The sequence below is a fragment of the Anopheles coustani genome, chromosome 3, assembly GCF_943734705.1.
Source record: "Anopheles coustani chromosome 3, idAnoCousDA_361_x.2, whole genome shotgun sequence".
NCBI classification, from domain to species: domain Eukaryota; kingdom Metazoa; phylum Arthropoda; class Insecta; order Diptera; family Culicidae; genus Anopheles; species Anopheles coustani.
In genome coordinates this window covers 52,735,309-52,749,204 of record NC_071288.1, presented here as the reverse complement: position 1 = coordinate 52,749,204, position 13,896 = coordinate 52,735,309, and the positions used below count along the sequence as shown (strand labels likewise).

Genomic DNA, 13,896 nt, shown 5'->3' with positions numbered 1-13,896 from the left:
GGTACGGCATGCGAAATGAAACGCAAACAGGCCACGGTTGAATTTGCGAAGAGAAATATTCACACTTCGTGTTGGGTCGTAGTTTTATGTGCCGGGCAGCCGGTTGTGCATTCAAATATTGATGCGAGCCGGGCCGGACGGGGGCCGAGCGCTGTGAGGAAATTTTCTTTCCTTTCCTACCCGACAAAAGCTGACTGGTGCTGGAACATGCTGCAATCAAATTAATAGCGCTCGTCCGGCGTCCGAAGCCCGAGGTTCAAATTCTGACTATTTGCTCGGCATTTCTTGAAAAGTACTCTCCGGTCCACCGGAGGGGCTCCGCTTTATCGATATTTGATTACATTTTCCCGTTGTTTTTATTTCTGCTTAGATACGGGAATAAATCCCCACGCTGCTAAGATCCTTGATCCCGGCGTGACAGTGAACACATTTTCTTCCCAACATACCAGTCGACCATCCTAAGGAACGCCCTTTTCCACTGAGACTATCTGAGATTGTTTACTTTTGTCTGGCAAGACGATTTCTTACTAAGAATTCCATTCCATAATTAACACAACATGAAAGTTATTTAAATTTATCATAGCATCACTCACAACTCCGCACTCCGATGGCGATGAACGGACACGGCACGACAGGTTTTCTTTATTTTGACTTTTTATCGTTTTGATTTGCACTGACCGCACGATGGAAATATTTATTCAACGAATTTTTCACAAGCAAACAACATTGGTGATTCGATCGTTCTGCGTTAGATGATACAATTTTAGGGCAATTAATAATATTCCATCTTTACTTTCATGCATTGAAACCTTAAATGAGGCCAAAACTATGTTTAAGTTTAATGAAGTATCCATACTACGTATCTAAAACCATGGACATTTTAAAAGCAACCCGAACCACAATAGAATGAAGTATTTTATTGTACAGTTTATTTCTTTTTCGGTAAATTTATAATCACATCTTATTTATAATTCATAATATTATTTACTACACATTGCAAAAACGTTGGAAACGTGTCCTTGGAAGCTGACAGATCGTGATGTTATCTCATGATAACCTCAATTATTGGAAAACTACTACATTTAGCTGCAATTTGAGATTCAGATTTGTTTTCTGTGAGGATAGCTGTGACATTTTAATACAGGAAAAAACGTGTTTATATGATTATGGTTATACTCTTCTCTTTATTTTGTAAAGTGTGATTAAATTACCATGTTGGCTTCTGGGGAGCCAAGTTTTTCTTCTTCAATGGTGGTTCAACAACGCCTTACGCGAGTTTGTTTGACTTTCCCGTCTTTTCTATATTTAATTTTATTGGTTCTACATTGTAGTTCTAGCTGAACTGAATTAGCATGCTGCGCTTCCTATTACTTCAAACTAAGCGTATTTGGTTGTTAAGATAATGTTCATCATTACAGTTTGCTAAGACTCCAACAAAAAGCTTAAGGGAAATTACTTAATCGATATAATTTGCAAGACTCCTCTCTAACTGTACAACAAAGTATTATGCACTATCACGGAAGAGGAACTACAAAGTTACTGTCTTGTTCTTGTCTCTAATGTAAACCATCATTTCCATCACATATCCTACACGCTAAGGTACGTGCCAGCGCCCACAACCGCACGGTACGGTTCTGTTCTCCTCTCCCTCACCCACCCGAACCGTGGCTATTCTTTATGTTTTCTAAACGCATGCGAAAAGGCAACTCCATGCTCCTTTGTACGATGTACTCTCGAGCAAGTGTGCCGCCTGTATGAGGCGTGTGCGTGTGTCTGTTTGTGGAGCGCATGTTTACGTATGTAGTGGCAATCAATTTTGTCGGAAGTACACACATAATACTTGGCGCTCCATTACTGGGACGCGCGTCGGGACAGGCTTGAGGCTGATAAATTGTTTCTCCCGTTGCCCCTTGCTTCGAAAGGGGCACGTAGAGGCACGGTGGGATGGTGGCGCCCAATGCTGGATGGTTTTCAATAAACGTTGACCAGATTAGTCATGGCAGCCGGCTTCGACACCGGCGCCAACAAAAGGGACAATCATAATCGACTTCCTTCGGCGAACCGTAATCCCTGGAGCTTGGGCTGGGCTGAGCCAGGCACAACAAGCGTCCCGAAGAAGTGCTGAGCGCCGGGCTCCGGCAGAAGACGCTCGCACCGGCCAAGACGGTCCCGTTCTGGGCGTACGACCGTGCCACGAGGGAAAACGGACACGCAGTGTTAATTTATCACTGCCACGCTAGCGAACGGTCCGGGCTGGCGAAATACGATCGACTCCTCCGCAGTTCATGTACATCGCATTCGATGTCACCCACTTGGCCCCATGGATGGAGTCGGTGTGACGAAAACAGCTGTGCGAAGGAGTGACGACGAGGAGTTCACCGGGGTCCCGGTCCGAACGGCAATGTTTAGACTAGCCAGCTATGAAAATCGAAAACATTAGCTAACGATTTGTCACTTGATTAACTTGACCTGGAGGTTCCAGGAGAGAGGAGGGGTCGTGGAATGCCAACGCCGCACCACTATGTCTCCTAACTGACCGTAATTGATCCTTCTTAAAGAAGCCACCACCTCGAAGTCTGCTGCTCTGCTGCTGGTCGATGTTTTTCCAGATTTTTCACCCAATCACATCGGAGAAGGTTTGTCGGTGTTTGCCCGGTACGAGACGGGTCTCCGAAACCACCGCACAAGAAACACATGCTAGCAAAATAAACAAAATACCTTAGCCAAAACAGGAGAAACTGCAGGACCAGCACTGGATCGGTGCAGTACACAAATGGAGATGGACAAAAACAAGCGAAAGAGGAAACGCGAGCAAAATGCAACGATTTACTGGCCGAGACTTTGCTCTCCAGCACATGAAAGAGGGAACAATAAACAAAAGATCGAACGAATGCCGACAACGATGGAAAAAGAAGGGGGAGGACAAAATCAAATAAAATGCACACTTTATTTATCGCTTTCCTTTCTCTGTTGCTGCACAAGCAAAGCGCTGTTTCAACATTGCAACAATTTTGATGATTATTTTAAAGCCCAAGAAGGCACTAATTTTCAAATCCTGTGTTATATCTACTCGTAAATGTGTTAGGTCATATGAGTAGCTAATGGATTTAATTTCATTGGATTGATAAATTTCCATAGCAATACAGTCTCTGTAAAAATAAAATATTCACATTAAAATGGCGCTTGAGTATTTAATCTTTCGCCTTTTCTACAACTTTCAATTATTAGAAAGGCTCGTTTGCTACAAATAATTAACAAATTATTTTCAATGATAAACCCTCTATTCTAAAAACTTACGTTGTTGCTACAACTACAAATGGCTAGAAACTGATTTCTTTTTCTACTCTTTATTAGAAACTCCACGACCAGGAGTTACTATCGTTGTCGATCTGACTTACCTTGTGTAAAATTTCCTTTCAAAAAAACATATAAAAAAGACATAAACTTGATACTCTGCTAAAAGCATTCACGCAGCTAATTGCTTTTACAGTGAATTCAACCGTATTCAAAGTTGTACTTCTAAAGTAAGCGTTCATCGCTCGAAGGCACTCAAACCCAAACCAGAGTGGAGCAAATTCTCACAAAAACACTTTTATTGAATTGTTGTTTCACCTCATATTTATATGAAAAATGAACAATTCAGTTTGCAACAGAACAGGATAATCGGTGTGTACAATTTTAAGACTTGAGAACAACAAGAAAGCTAAGTAAAACTTTACAACCCATTTTCTCGTCCGTATCGTCGCTGCCGCTCATAACTGTGTCGTTCGTTCGTATTCATGCACCGTGGGTCAAAGCTAATTAAGTGCGCCCGAGAAAAGGGCTTCAGCTCACTGCGAAGCGGCAGGACTTCCCCGAGGCCAAGTCCCAGTAACAAGGCGGAATGAGAGCGCACGGCGTCCTTGAGCTCGTTGTCGGGGGGGGGAGGGTCGGTTCTAAAGTGTCTTTCCGGCATGTGGCACTTCTCAACGACCGCCGAACCGCTCGACTCCATTCGACTTAATTTCGTTTAACAAGGATAACGGCTTCATGTACCCCACGGGCAGCTTTTCCACTTTGCGGGAATCCGGGAGGCTGCACATGCCTGTTGGCTAGACGGAGGCAGTGTGTGTGTGACGCAAGCGGTTTGGGCACCGCTCAAGGACGGGATGAGGCTCCCGTTTATGGCCTCGCCGGTTTATGTGTCTTTGCCGATTTCACCACAATTGTTTCGCTGTTGGCTCGTTGCGGGCTGGTCGTTTTTCCCATTTTATTTCCACCCGTCTGGCGAGGCTGGCGTCCGTCCGGATTTTGCCAATCGAGTGGAAACAGCTTCAAACCGATTTGGCATCGTCGCATGCCGGCCAGCAATGGCCCGACTGCGGCAGCGTGTGTTGGCGTGGACAGGAACCGGTCGCCAGTGTTTATTTGCCCTTCTCCGGCTGGCTTAGGGGAGGCGGCCGGAGGAGACGATGGCTGGAATATGCTGGCCATATTTTCACTCTCCAATCTTATCCGACACTTTACTTTATTCCTTTCGTAGCGATTCCATTTCTTCCTAGCTTGCGCTTGTTCTTCTTCCATTTATGTGACCCTTTCGAACTCAAACACACACATATGCCTTCCATTTCCACTTGCTGGTTATGAAGTGTTTGTTGTTGTTCGGCTATCATCCGACCCGGGGTTTGGGTGATGAAGTTCTCGCCGGAACGTGGCGTAGTGCGCAGCCTTCGCTGCCGAGGGATATTTTGCCACCTCCCCCTGGGTTGGGGACGAGTTTATCCCTTCACAGGATGCGGCCGGTTCGGGTTCTCGAGAACGGGACAAAATATGGGACAAGAAAACGTATAAAAGAAATATACACCCGACGCCGTAAAAGCGTGGCGAGGCGACCAACTCAGTCATTCGTGCATGTTCTCCGCGAGGAGGATCAACGGAGGGCGGGTGGACAGTGGAAGGAGGATGCTAACTTTATTTCTTTCCCTCCATTTCCTTCCGGGAACGCAGCTTTCTACAGGACATTTGTACAAGCTTATCCTCCACGCTCGAATGTAGGAGTGTGGGCACGTTGGAATGCAATTCCTTTCCAGCTCACAGGCAATTTCTTAGCGGTTTTTGTTTTTTTGTTTTAGTTCCGGTTTTTTTCATTCCCTTCGTCCCCGTTCCGTGGAGAAGTGATCTGTTTAAGTATTTTCCAACCGATGGCTCCCTCTTGACCATCACACTCTCAAACTCCCCTCGCCGATGCCAACGGGAAAACGATCCGGTGTGGGTACGAAAGCCCAGATGAATAATGTCTCGTGACGTGTGTGTGTGCACAATGCACCTACACCAACAAACTACACAGCGCCCGACGATCTAAAGTGCATCCATTTACGAGGGAAAAAGGACTTGATGTGGTTAAGGCGCTGGAATAAATGAGGCAAAGCACAACGTTCACGGAAACTCAAAACGGGGCAGATTATCACGATACACACTCACCCATAGGTCACCGCAGCTGGGCAGCTCTCACCCCACGAGAAATACGGTAACGACATCGTTTGTCGTGGATTTCCACGCGCGCCGGCAAGAAATGGGAACAAACATAAACCGGGCCCGGCGTGTCTTTATCTGGCCGGTTTGTTGGCTTTGAGTGTGTGTTTTTTATTTCTCAGTTTTGGCCCGGTTTTTCCTCTTGGACGGTTGGAGATTGTTGCATCACGATTTGCCTTCCGTTTCGGCACCGCATGAACCGCAACGATGCCAAGTGAAGAAACCGGAACAGTTACGGCTCCGTTGACGGGTTGGTATTATTTTCCCTAGCACGGATCGTTGCACCAGTTTATTTCGGTAGTTTAGTCCTGACCAACTCTTCCCCCACTACCACACACACACACACACGTACACAAACAGGCACACATACGTTGCAGGTCATCGGACTGAGCCATAAAGCTATAGCGTTGTTTGCATAACGGTGTCTGTCTTCGAATTTTCGGGCTCGTTCCGCTGTCGTCGCAGTTCCGAATGTTTTCCGGTAGCCCTTCAACGGTCCAGCGGCGCTCTGCAGGGGAAAGAAGCTAACAGTGATTGAGAATAGAAATAAAAATGACACTTTGTGGTATACGATACTTCACGAAAATACAAAAAACACGTCAAGTGAAGTTACGGAAAAATCTATTTTCAATGGGAAACCATGACCCTTTCCGTAGGTTGGAGCTCGTTGGTTGGAAAAGTGGAAAATAGTTTAAATATAAATGACGTCCAGTTACAAAACACACCATTGAACGAGTTTACTGAAGCGAGCTCCACCGACGGACGAAATGTGTCGAGTTCGTTTGACCGAGCGTTTGCATAAAACATGGCGCCCAAAATATAATAAAGACCGATAAAGGCCAACTTTCGGCAGCACGATCGGTAGAATCCAGTGTTCGCATCGCATGCCTCGATGTTGGTATTGCACCTTTGTACGAGAATGCTACCGCTTGCGAGAACATTTCGTATGGAAATGGAAATTGGAGATTGTAAACTTTTATCTATCTTTTTTTGTTAGTTTTAAAAATGTAATAACAGTACCCTCGAACGAACGGTTTTTTTTAATTTAAATTTCAGTAGCTTCTATGATGCTTTTTGCACACTTACAGTCATCGTCATCATTGCACTTTTCATCATCTTTTTAATGACATAAAATGTTGGTACATTTGAATGTTACTACCATGCGTGAACTCATCAAAAACACCTCTTGCACGTCATCGATCAAAATAACTGTCCTCACCTTGGTGTTGATCAGTTTAAGGGAAAAATCCCGTTTTCTCGGTATCAACGTGGAAACGGATTTACACATCGGATCTTGATCAAAGCCGAATACTCACATTGTTACCGTTGATTGAACATGAAGGGCGAGAGGAAGATGGAATGGTGTGAAAATAAACCCCTCTCCCGTGCCATGCGTGTCGTAAACATTCGTCCCCGTGCGAATAGGGACGGGTTCGAGTTGGGTTTGGGTCTCAGCCGACTAAATGATCCCGATGGCCCATTTCCGGTTACGAGCCGATGGGTTCCGGAAGCGCGAAGACCACACTTATCGCTCTCCATTTGGGGCCATTTCGCGCGAAACGACATCATCCTGCCCAAAGCCGGCTGCCTCGATTGGGCCACGTCATGGCTTCGCGGACATTTTTTCTTCGCAAACCAAAGCCGTCGTCGCTCGTCCGACGGCACCAAATGCAAACACTCAAGTTCCGACGGTCCTTAAGGCCCGGATGCTGGCGGAAGACATGATGAGACACTGCGTCGCATGGTACCGAATGATCCAATCACACTTTCACACACGCACACACACGCACACGCACACCAGTCGTCACAGGAAGTGTTTCGTGTTTCGGCAAGGACGTCGTTTTCCTCCCGAACGCCCGAAACGTCTGCGAATGGCTGAGCGAATCGATAAAGGTGAAGATAAACTCGGCTTTTATCGCACTGTCACTGTCGTTGTGTATTTGCGCGTCTGTTGTGTTGTTTTACCGCCCGCAACTTCCGCCCGCAGTTGGCAGGCACACATACACACACACACACGCACGCACGGCCACATCCGACGGGCGATACATCATATCATATCATGCAGGGCTGGATATCTTCTCGCATCGGGGCGATCTGCTGCAGCCATCCTTAGGCTTGGTGTCACTTTTGACAGGAATTTAATCTTCTTCAATAAAAACGACAACACCCACCTTCCCTCGCGTCCCGGCCGGATGTCACCCTTGTGATCCGTCCTTGTTTGAGTGTACGATATTATGCCGTTCGTTCCCCTTTTGAAAGGCGGGAATCTTCAGTGTGTGCCGCGCTACAGTCGGTAACATTTTTTATGCGTATGAGAGTTTCCTAGATCGAATTTTAAATCAACCTTGTTATCGACAACCTACTCAATTTATTCATATAGTACAACAACCATGTAGAAATTAGCATTTTGGTGGTTAACAATTCGGAGCATAAACATTTCCAATTTCAATCATCCTTTAAAACTGGAAAACTCATTTTTTTTACCTTTTTGCACTGAGCGTCCGTGGGAGGGGGGGAGGTTAAAGGATCCCCGTGATGAAAACCCAATTCCGCAAAAGTAACTACCGATTTTATTTATTCTCGGAGTGGTATACGTACTTTGATCAAAGTTATGATAGATATACTTTGATATTGCTTAATCATTGTTAATTTTCACTTAAAGTCTTGGCAGAATATGTTTTCATTAGTATTATTTCCTTTTTTTTTGTTCCGTTTGAATTAAATTGCTCTGAATTTACGGGCCACCAGCAAAAATCTGCATTGTTACCCTTATAAACTGTTTTCCTAATCTCATTGCATTAACTAACTAATGTAAATTCTGTGATTAACTAATCAATGCAATGGCAGAATATCTATTTGCTATCAAAGAAGATTGGGCACAATTTTAACTACTTCAGAATTAGTCTGACTAAGATAATTCTTATTTGCAGATTCATTCAATCATTTTTATTTTGTTAGTAAGGCATGCAAAGCACATTATTAAACAGTTTCAGATTAAAAATATACTTTGTAAAAATGTTTGACTTTGACAAACATTCGCATGTCACAAAACTCGAGACGCACTGTTGCCTTTCCGAAATATCCTTTATGTGTACGTACACGTCTGAGTTCGCGTCGTTTCTCCATTATTGGCATATGGAGCATTGGCAGCAGCATCAAACGAGTTGGCAGGCAAGAGGCGCGTCCTGCAGCGGACGGATGGATCCACCATCGATGGATAAAGTCATAAAAATTGACAACCCGTAATCCGGTTTTCGGGCGGGCCCGTCTTTTCCGGCTGTCCGTTGGCGGAGCGTTTGATTTGACAATCGAGTTAAATCGCGCCTGATTTGACCCTAATGCCCGACGCGCTCCTAATCCATTATCGTGCGACGGCGGCCGTCGGTGGGGGGCGCGGGGTTCTTTTTCCGGAGCCTTTCGGCGGGAGCGGGACATTTAATGGAATTGTCGAATCGCCTAGCGCGGTGCTGCCTGTCTGCTTTGTGCGTAAGCACTTGCGAGTGGAAACCGAAACCGAACGAGACCGCGACCCGCCGCAAGTGGGAAAATGGTGGCCTCTTTTCCACGCAGCCGGAAAAGAACCGTTCCCTACCTCCACCCGGTGGCTTTTGTGTTGCCAGTTGCGACCAGTGCCATTAAAACTATTGACCCGACCTCGTGCAACGTGCAATAAGTCGCACACCTCGTTGTTTCCGGTGGAAAAGTTTGCCCATAATCTTTCCCCACCCCGCGTGCTTCCGTGAAGAAACGCTGACCGAACGACCCTTGTTCGACCGATTGTCATTTTCGGGGCGAACGCTTGTTCAAATCGACGCGGGTCAAACGCTCGACCGTCCATCGCCTTCCGACCCCGGCTTCCACCGTGCGCACCGGACGAAATTGAAAACAACGCCGATCGAGGCGAACTGTTTTAAATAACAGTTCAGGGCCAAAGTTTGCACATTCTCGCCCGCCGGGAGATTAGCTTCGCGCGGTGCAGACGTGGCCCCTCGGTTCGGCCACGCAATCCGCGCACATACCCCAGGTTCCCATTGCGGCCGCAAAAGTACCGACATTTCGACAACGGAACAGCCCGAGACACGAGGCACACATGAGAGCACCGACGGACCGTCTTCCCGTCGCCGGTCGCCGGATCGCAGCATCCTCCGTACGAGCGAGTTCTGGCCAGCCGGCATTACCTTCCGTTATCGTCGGCGCAACTTTCGGTCGAACTTTTTTGGTTTTGTCGTATACTCGCCTACCGTCCGCTTGGTCGGTGATGAAAAAGTCTGGCTTTTTTATTGTTTCGTGGAAATAAGCTTAGCTAGTTGCCGACACGCTCGGCTGGCTGGGATAAGGCTAAGAAGCAGCGGGTGAGGCGTTGCGAGTGGAAAAGCCAACACATCCAGCAGCGGAGCACCAGATGCCAAACGGGTCCGTAGTATCGCATGACATAATCGGTGCTGTTGTATAATGGCATAAACTTTCGTGACTTTTCGGTGGATTTCCGGTCGCGGGTCAGGGGACCCGGGGGAGGCACCGAGACTCCGAGGGGTCAAATGGTTCATGTGGGGGGTAGGATGGGGGATCTGTTTGCCGAACGGGCTAACGAGGGTATTAATTAGTTTTCGGTGTGCCCGTTATCTGCAGGCAAAGTGTCGGGAAGCTCATTTTGTGATATGATTTCATTTTTCGCTATCGTGCAACTTTTGGCACCGACTGTAGCTTACTTGGTGCGGCTTGGGAAGGGCTTTGAGCCGCGTGTGCTGCTTTGGAATCGAGTTACTGAAGTGAAGCCCGTTAATTTACGTTGCCTTATGCCCGGTGTTCAATTGTTGCTAGGGAAAAGCTAATAACATTAACCGTTTGGCATACTGGTTAAATTATTTTTCGGTATTTAGCATATCGTAATAACTTATAAATGAAATTGAAACCGGCGTGCAAATTGGAAATCCTCGCAAGTTCAGGTTTATACCATGTGCGATTATCACGCCCATCGCTGTTTCAGTTCGAAGCGATAGTGAAAACCCCATGTGGAAACACACAGTTGAACGGTGGCTTATGAAGGGAAACTTTTTCCACTAATCGCCAGCTGCCGCTTGCTGCTCGGGCTACCAAGTGCCAAGCTGTTCTCATTGTCGAGATATTGAGTTTTCCAACCCATTTGGGGTGTGGGTGACGTGTGTATCCACATCTCTTTCGTAGTTTTGTTTTTTCAAAAGGGGCAAAGTAAGTGCAGAGCCGTATGGTTAAAAGGAAGCAAAACAAACCTCTGCCACCTAATAACCACGGGGCGAAGTTCTACCGCTGGAAAAGTTAGACAAAATTAATAAAATGTGTCGCGTTCGATCTGGAGTGCAAGGTGAAGTATCCGACAGGTCAGCATGCTGATTATCCATGGCATTATTAGCACGCACCGATGGCGAAACGTGTATAAATATACAAGCGATGCCAGCCAACTTTGCCTCGAAAGCAGGTGATTTTGTCTCTAACGCACTTGGTTTGAAATAACTCATCAACTGTTGTCTCTAAAGCATCTGGTATTGAATTAGCCCATCGACTGTTGTCTCTAACTCATCTGACTTTGTCTCTAATCCATCTGGGTTTGTCTCCAGCCTTTAAAGCATACACAAATATAAATGGTTTTTGTTTTTCTAGTTTAAAATGTATCATAACCACAATTACTTTGTTTATTCCCTGTTTTTTGGTTGGAGACAATCCCAGATGGTTTAGAGGCAAAGTCAGATGAGTTAGAGACATAATTCGATGAGCTATTTCAATATCAGATGCTTTAGAAACAACAGTTGATGAGCTATTTCAATCATCAGTGGGTTAGAGCTTAACATAAGTGGCAAACCCTATAAGACTTAACACTTATCACACTGAAAAAAGTGTGAAGCTAATCTGAGTGATTATGCTGGCAAAATTGTTTTAACAAAAGAAAGACCCTGATTTTTGAGAAACAGCTTCCGACTAAAAATGTTAGGTCAAAAAACTTTAAACACTGCATAGCTGACGTAATAATACTTATGATTTTTTTTTCTTATATCTCACGAAAATAAATGACAACACAAACAGATCTGGATTTGCGTCACATTGACGCAGTGATAAAATTAGAGTTAAACCATTCTTAGCTTCTCTGGTACGTGTAGGCCTCCATAACGAATGTGTTACGGTCATTTGATTCGAGAAAATAATGTCCTGTTTGCTGCCGCTCCTCCATTTAGTTTCCCGTCAAACTATTGTGGGTTTTCAAGCACGTTAGCATAGAAACAATGATCCGCACAGGCGTCCCGTTGAGAAACCCTGTCCCACCCGACTCGGGTTCCTCTAGCAGTACTCAGTTTGAATCTCTGCGTTTAGATTACATTTGCTTTGGAGGTGGGAAAATGTCCCGGCGCACACCTCCACATACCATCACGCTGTCAAAGCAAAATGTCGGTCAAACCACCAGGACCTGAGGCTGGGCAGAGTCTGTGGAATCTTATTGTTCCTGCCAGAACCGTGGTCCAACCAACTCACGCTCTCCAACCGAGCCCTCGTTCGGCGTTAGTAATCAAGTGCAACCGCAAACCTAATTGTCTGCAGTGTGCAAAATCCCCATTTCGATCTTCACATACAGGGCGTGCTGCCGGTGGAACGCTTGAGGGGCGCAGATGGCGGACGCTGGATTGATGGCACTTCATCATTTGGAGTCGTATCGGCTCCATCAACACCGCACAACCGCCGGTTAAACGAAACCTTTGTACTCGGCGGCTCTCCGAGGGCTGTTGCCCGGCACGCGGGGGCCACCCCGTGTTCACGTCAATCGACATCATTATTAATGGCCGTGTGGTGTAAGGTGGGTTCTGTGGAAACTCGACTGTATGTATGTATGGGATGAATTGGTGGTTACGGCTTAATGCGCGTCACGGGCGGGTTGAGTGGTAGAACCGATGGCAATTATTCAATAGAGGAGTAGCACACCCTGCGAGTGTGTCGATCCGAGAGGATGCCGTGATGGATCGTCATCGATCAGCCGGGAAGTACCATTAGTGCAACGAATGCTATGTACAATGTTATGTATAATTCACTTCAAGTGTAATCCTAAATCAATCAGATGGCATTAATTCCCAGGCGGTTGCATGTTAGTGCTCATGGTGTATGTAAATGACGTTAATATTTCAAACGCATTCGGCGCGTGCTGAATGAATCAGCTTTTATACGGTTAGCAACCGACTTTAATCATCAGCGCCTCTTTAGCTCAGTGGCAGAGCGCTGGTCTTGTAAACCAGCGGTCGTGAGTTCAATCCTCACAGGAGGCAAAATTTTCGGAGCTTTTTAGCTCTAGCCAACATTCTTTAAGGGGAGCTTTTTGCATTTGTCTTTGACTAAAAGAGAATTTTCATGACGAAAAAAATGATCGATCATAAATTAAATTGTCGTCCGGACGATTAAAGTTTTTACTATTTTTTACGCCTTTTGTTATGTAAATTTGCGTGCTCTTTTCTCCCTATTCGCGGACTAAAGAACCAGATCCAATTATGATACTTACCTTATACAAATCTACTACATATTTTAGCTTTTTTATGTATGGAGTTCTATGTACACTAAAAACTCGAAAAATGTTGAACTGTCACAGCTGAAACTATTCACACACATAGTTTAAGCACTGCAGATGTTATTGAAGGCTTGTTTGATCACTATTTTTCGATAAAACCATCCAAATTTTACAATTTAAACTCAGTTTTTCTAACACAAACAAAACAAGCATGTAAACAAATGTGAAGGTGTACCCAACATAGATACCCTAAGGTTTATACATTACGGGGAAATTGATGAAATATCAAACATTTGAAATATGCCGTTATTGTTACTATTACATTAAATCGAGCTTTCAGGTAAAGAGTAAAACCATAACTCTTTTCTCAACATCTTCTTCACCGAGCAACGCCGGGGAGTCAAGCTAGTAATAAATATGATAAAAAACAAATTATCAAAACAATTTGAAGCATGCAATCAAACCGATAGAGCTGTCATCACTCATAAATGGCAGGGTTGGCTGTCAATCTGTTGCTTATTAATCCGAATTGTAACTATACGAAGATATATTTAACTTGTTGATAGTTACTTTATATTATTCACATATAAAACTAAATAAATCATTTAATCATAAGTAATTGGTGAACTTACATTGAGTTGATTAAACATTTCATTGAAGTAAGTACATCCTTTGAAAATATTTTAATTACAAACCATGGTTTTATCTGTCGGCATCGATGGAGCATAAAATGTAGATCGGATGATACCCATATTTAGATGTTTATGTCACGCGTCAAATCCCCTGCGAATGCGAGAGATACGATTAAAACTATGTTTACAAACGCAGCACGCGTCCGGGCTTTCCGGTGCGGGACGGGCTTACAG

General features: G+C 45.1%; 1 non-coding gene across 1 annotated transcript; it reads left to right on the top strand.

Moving 5' to 3' along the window:
* The first annotated feature begins 12,722 nt into the window (after positions 1-12,722).
* Positions 12,723-12,794, top strand: Trnat-ugu (transfer RNA threonine (anticodon UGU)). The gene has a single exon. It is a non-coding gene; the product is annotated as a tRNA-Thr (tRNA).
* Positions 12,795-13,896: the final 1,102 nt, after the last annotated feature.